The following is a 5,410-nucleotide window of genomic DNA, read 5'->3' as shown; positions in this document are numbered from 1 at the left end:
CTGGTTCGATTAAACCTTGGTTTCTTTCTGAGGGAAAACTTGCTGCTGTGCGCATCATACCTTCCTCTTGGGGTTCCCAACGAACGTGTGAGTTACACGCCATCACTCTCCAAATAATCAGACTCCAGTTTGTGATGCTTGTCAATGTGCTAAAAGTCGACAATTGCCATATCATGCTTCTCATCGTGTTTCTACTATGCCTCTTGAGTTGATTCACTCCGATGTTTGGGGTCCTGCTATTTCTTCCTCGGGAGGGTATAAGTACTATGTGAGTTTTGTCGATGATTATTCTCGTTTTGTGTGGATTTATCTCCTCAAGCACAAGTCTGATGTTGAGCAAGTGTTTTATGCCTTTCAGGCTCATGTTGAGCGTCACTAAAATCAAAACCGTTCAGTCGGACTGGGGTGGTGAGTATCATCGGCTTCATAGCTATTTCAAGCGCACTGGCATTACTCATCGTGTCTCTTGCCCGCATACCTCGCAGCAAAACGGGGTGGCGGAGCGCAAGCACCGTCACTTGGTGGAAACGGGGCTTGCTCTTCTTGCTCATTCTTCTCTCCCTTTGCGTTTTTGGGATGAGGCTTTTCTTACGGCGTGCTATTTGATCAATCGCATGCCGACTGCTGTTTTGCAGCAAGATACACCTATCTATCGGCTTCTTCAGGTCAAGCCTGACTATTCCTTCCTTCGCACCTTTTGGTTGCGCGTGCTGGCCAAGTCTGCGCAAATATAACACACACAAGCTTGCGTTTCGGTCCACTATGTGTGTCTTCCTCGGGTACAACCCCATGCACAAAGGTTATAAGTGTTTGGATAGGTCCACGGGTCGCATTTATATATCTCGTGATGTTGTCTTCGACGAGTCTGTGTTTCCCTATGCCACTCCCGGTGTTTCGGTCGACGTCTCCACCCTAGCGGATGCACTGTATTTTCCGTCCGATGAACCGGTTACGAGTGTCACTATGCGCAAATATGACTTGTCCTGTTTACCTCTTGATGTGCCTGGTAGTGCTCCTTTTGTGTAGGAACAAATGGCCACCGAAGCTGCACCACCGTCCGCGCCCGCTAAGCATGCCCCGGTGATCGACGTGCATGCGGAGGCGCGAGATCCCGCGCCACATGCAGCTCCCTCGCCCGAGCCTGCTGCGTCACGCGACGGGTCGACCTGCGCGTCACCCGCGGCCGCTGCCTCTCTCAGCGCGGCCCCTATCCCTGATCAGCCCGTGTCGCCTTCTGTCGAGGGTTCCTCGACCGCGACGCCCCCGGCTGCTCCAGGCCACGCCATGGTCACTCGTGCTCGTGACAACACTCGGCGTGAGAGGATGTACACCGATGGTACGGTGCGTTATGATCCTAGCCGACGGGCCTTCTTTGCTACGCCCGTCTCACATCGTGATGCACTCCGTGAGACTGCGTGGCGTGCTGCCATGGCTGAGGAGGTTGCTGCCCTTCATCACACCAGGACATGGGTCTTGGTTCCTCGTCCTCCCGGCGTCAATGTTGTTGGCTGCAAGTGGATTTTTAAGACCAAGCATCGCCCTGATGGTTCTATTGATAAACATAAGGCTCGACTCGTCGCTCGGGGTTTCACTCAGCGGCATGGCATTGACTATGGTGATACGTTTAGCCCAGTTGTCAAACCAGCTACGGTGCGGCTGGTTCTCTCTCTTGCCGTGTCTCGCGGATGGAGTCTCCGTCAGGTTGATGTCAGCAATGCTTTCCTCCATGGTTTTCTGTCCGAGGATGTGTACATGCAACAACCACCCGGCTTTGAGGATGATCGGTATCCCTCTCATGTGTGTAAGTTGCAGCGAGCTCTCTATGGCTTGAAGCAGTCCCCGCGCGCTTGGTATGCTCGACTGAGCGCTTTGCTGGTTGATTTGGGTTTTGTTCCCTCCAAGGCTGACACTTCCTTGTTCACCTTTTCTCGAGATGGTGTTCAGGTGTACATGTTGGTGTACGTGGATGATATTGTCATTGCTGGTTCTACTCCAGGGGCGGTTGATGGACTTGTGCGTGCCCTCTCATCCAGTTTTCCCATTAAGGATCTTGGTACGCTGGAGTACTTCTTGGGTCTTGAAGCGTCCTACAATTCAGGGGGGATGACTATCACTCAACGGAAGTATGCATTGGATATTTTGCACCGTGTGAGTATGGAGAATTGTAGACCCACTTCTACACCGCTGAATGTGACAGAGCATCTGTCTCGAGAGATTGGCACTTTCTTGAGTGATGAGGATTCTCACCGCTATCGCAGCGTTGTTGGAGGCCTCCAGTATTTGACTCTCACCCGTCCGGACATATCATTTGCGGTAAACAAAGTATGCTAGTTCCTGTCACAGCCGACTGATGTACATTGGGAATCGGTCAAGCGCATACTACGTTATGTCAAGGGCACCTTGAGCACGGGATTGCTTTTTCACAAGTCGGCCTCGACAGGAATCAGTGTGTTTACTGACGCAGATTGGGCAGGATGTGTGGATGATCGACGATCCACTGGAGGGTACGCCATCTTTGTTGGGTCGAATCTTATTTCTTGGAGTTCAAAGAAACAACCCACTGTCTCGAGATCGAGTACCGAGGCAGAGTACAAAGCATTGGCGAATGGCGCTGCTGAAGCTATTTGGATAGAGTCTCTACTCAAGGAGTTAGGAGTATCTCGGAAGCGAACACACATATTGTGGTGTGATAATTTAGGGGCAACTTACCTGACAGCTAATCCAGTGTTCCATGCAAGGACAAAGCACATTGAGATTGATTTCCATTTTGTGCGTGAGCGCGTGGCGTCTGGAGCTCTTCAAGTCAGGTTCATCTCTTCCAATGATCAGCTAGCTGATGTGTTTACCAATCCAGCTACTCGACAGATGCTAGACCGTTTTAGTACCAATCTGAACCTTGTACAAAGTAGAAGTTCAGATTGAGGGGGAGTGTTAAAGTAGGTCTAGATGTATTATACCTGTCATGTATACGTGTATTATATACGTAGCTGATCTATATATAAAGAGGTGCGTGGAGAGGCATTGCCCCACGCAAAACCCTAAACACTTGTATTTCTTAACTGTACTGTCGTGCCATAGCACGGGAATTACCAGCCCATCTATCCATGCTGGGCTTTCAGCCATTTTCAGCCCAAATAAAACCGACCAGAGCCTCGAAAAGAACGAAACTAACGACCAGTTTGCCGCGCTGTGCAGCGCTTGCGTTTAGTCCCACCTCGCGGAGCGAGACCGCGCAGGAGGCGAAGACGCACTATATAAAGGAGACTGGGGCCCTTACGCGTCGCTCGTGAGCTGCACTACCGCACGAGCCTGGCGCATCCGAACCAATTGAAGGAAAAAAACTTTTGATTTCTAACTTTCCTCATGTACAGATGAGTTATTTTGTTTCCTAAACCTTTACATCTTCAGATTCTATTCTAATCGTAATTTTGATTAGTCTGGTACTCTTGTACAGGAGAGAATCTGTGTGCTTTTTTCAATTAGAAAATGATGCTACGCGCTTAGTCCTTTGCTTTGGGAAGCCAGATATGTTCTTAAATCTTAACAATGCGGGCAATAACCATACTTGAGCATTGTTGCTACCTTCGTGACTATACTTAACCGCCAGGGACGAAGCTGGAATTTTATTTCACTGGTGTCAGCTCTATTTTTCCAGTATTTTATCGGGGTCATCTTGCTAAACTTGACACTAATTAGTACTCCTTTCGTTCCATTATATAGTGTCTATAGTTTTTTAGCACGGAAATTAGCATAAGAGTGATCTTTACACAAGACCTCCTAGATTAATGATTTGAGATCAGAGTAAAATGAGGGAAATCGATAACTTCCTAAATTAACATAACAAATTCTACAAATCTCTCTGGTTGACTCTCCATATATGTGCAGTCAGGTTATATTAAAGACATAAAAACATTGATTCATAAATCTAATAAATCGTTGGGGTCATGCATTAGGAATCTCAATTAACTGTTTCCTTTTTGTATGGATTTTTTTTACGCATGTATAGGGGGTAACTGAAAAAGAGCCAAGCTACAATCTTATATTCTGAAACAAATACCAAAAATCTATAGGCATTATAGAAAGGAACGGAGGGAGTACTACTTAGTGAAAAGATTGCTAATTTTCATTGGGGTCAGCTGACCCCAATGGCTATATGCCAGCTTCGCCCCTGTTAACCGCATTGTTGCTACCTTCGTGACTATACTTAACCGTCTCATAAGTAACGGTGAAAAAGCTGAGACAAATTTAATTCGATAGGGACCCCCACCCTCACGACGGGGTTTATCCCCTCCTCCCTCTCCCCCCGTTCACCGCCGGCAGGGGTCGACGGGCGAAGCCGCCACCACTGGCCATCTCCCTCCTTGGCGGGGGTGCGTTTTGGGAGGCCCTGGTCCAGTGTGGCTGGGTGATGCGGGTGTCGTCCTGCGGTGGAGCTCCACGACAACGGGTCGGTTGGTGACCAGCTTGGCCCTGGTCTAGGCACCTCGGGCACCGAATGGGCTCAAGCGGGTTAGCGTATTGCGGCTGTGAGGCTTACTGAAGGTGGTGGAGGCAACTTGTCTTGGATTGCGATGGCGGCGTTGCGGCCTGCCGATTGCAGCAGGGTGGGCGCGGCTTTACGGGCCCGCCTGGGCTTGGTGTGCACTTGCTGCTATGTCCGGTCGATGAGTGCCTCTCGGCGCGGTGGAGGTGGGTCACTCACACTTGGCTGCGGGGCTGTTTTCTCATCTCGACGATGTCTCGTGCTTTCGTCTTGCAGGCCGATAGTTGGTGTCACGTAGCGGCCGATGATATTGACTACGGAGTACATGATTGTGGTGGTGCATATTGATGTCTACTCACGCTTCTTTTCCTGTAGACAGTGTTGGACCTCCAAGAGCAGATGTTTGTAGAACAGCAGCAAGTTTTCCCTTAAGTGGATCACCCAAGGTTGGGTATCACTAGAAAAAGACCAACCTTTAGAAAGGGAAACTAAACCACCACAGAACGACACGTGGCAGCTTCCGCACGCGCCGACGTACACGCGGGCTCGCCCACCGCGCGGCTCGCGTACTCGCGCTCGTCGCACAACGTACTTCCCCGCGCGAGTCTGTCCATCGCGTGCATGCCGTGGCCCTTCCTGGGCGTAATCCCTGCCCTGCACCACGCATGCATGCTAGCACATCTGCACATGTATGCTACTAGTTTAGGTAGGAATACAAGCTGTATCTACTTTAGTTTTTGACACGCGACGCGAGCTCAGCTACAAGTTATATACAAGTAACATACAACATAAGTACCTTACAACACATGAGTACAGTTATGTACAATACACGAGTACAGTTGCAAACAACAGACGAGTACAGTTGCACATATGGGCGAGTACAAGTACAGTCACGCACACGAGGAGGTACAGTCGCGCACACGAGCA

Source organism: Lolium rigidum, chromosome 3 (genome assembly GCF_022539505.1).
Source record: "Lolium rigidum isolate FL_2022 chromosome 3, APGP_CSIRO_Lrig_0.1, whole genome shotgun sequence".
Lineage (NCBI taxonomy): Eukaryota > Viridiplantae > Streptophyta > Magnoliopsida > Poales > Poaceae > Lolium > Lolium rigidum.
The sequence above is the reverse complement of the archived record's forward strand: the minus strand, read 5'-3'. Positions refer to the sequence as shown.